This window comes from Fukomys damarensis, unplaced genomic scaffold (assembly GCF_012274545.1).
Source record: "Fukomys damarensis isolate Sample0158 unplaced genomic scaffold, DMR_v1.0_HiC HiC_scaffold_6, whole genome shotgun sequence".
Taxonomy (NCBI): Eukaryota; Metazoa; Chordata; class Mammalia; order Rodentia; family Bathyergidae; genus Fukomys; species Fukomys damarensis.
In genome coordinates, this window is record NW_022900918.1 from 3760337 (window position 1) to 3761491 (window position 1155).

The window sequence follows — 1155 nt, forward strand, 5'->3', positions numbered from 1 at the left end:
ACTAATGTTTGCTTATCATCATTATTAAGTATCTGTAACAATTCAGCACCATCTATTTTATCATAAAATTATATTATAAATTAATTTACGTTTTATTTTTTATTTACTCTATGTTTGCTTTATGAATAAAAGTTTTAGATTCTAACCAGAGAAGTTATATGCACATGTCCTTAAGGGAGCTATCAGTAACCCTATTAAAAATGGAGGAAATTTAAAAGAGTACAGCCAAAGGAAACAAACAAAAAAATGCTTAGAGCTGTTGTCCACTTGGTTACGCATTAATAACAAAATTAAAGACAGTGTAAGAAATAATTTCTAAAGCACTAATGGGAAAAGCTTTTGCCCATATACTGTACTGTATTGTACTGTACTGTATATTGTATTGTATTCCCAATATTCTCGTCCCATTTGTGAGAAATCTATGTTGAGATAGATGGCTATTCTAGATGTTAGGTGATCAATTTCTCTCAAGCAGTTGTGACATTTAAAGTTCATCAAGCAAATCTTATCGTGACTTGTCTTCTTGCAAATATTTTCTACAGAGAAAAGATATCCATTGTCTCACAACTGAGTTTTGTATGTTAGAAAATTCAGGGGAAAATTCACATAATATAGAGTCACAATCTACTAGAAATTGGAATATGTTGTAATTAGTTATACTTCAAAACTTATAAGCTAAGCCTATTTTACATGAAAATTTACAAATAATCAGGTGTCAGCAAAATATGTCTTTTTGGCCAAATCCAGCCAGCCCATTAGTGATTGTACAACCTATATGACAATAGCTTTTATCTTTTATGGATTTAAGAAATAAAAAGACGCTCCATGCAATCTCTATGTGGCCCACATAATTTAAATATTTTCTATCTGCCCATGTCTTCTTTATTTCTTATATTAGAAGAGAAAAATAATGAATTTAGCAGAGCGTATTTCCTAAGAAATTAATAAAGGCCACTAAAACAAAGAAATTGGAGCAAAACAGTCAAAAGTAGAAAGTAATAAAACAAATCAAATATATGGCTGCTATCATCAAAGTTGTTTCTTTGAACATTTAATATAAATCGACAAGCTTCTAGTGAGATGGAAAAAATAGCTTTTGATGATCAAAAAAAAAAAAGTAGGGCCGTGCATTTAGCTTAGTGGTTGTTGACCTCC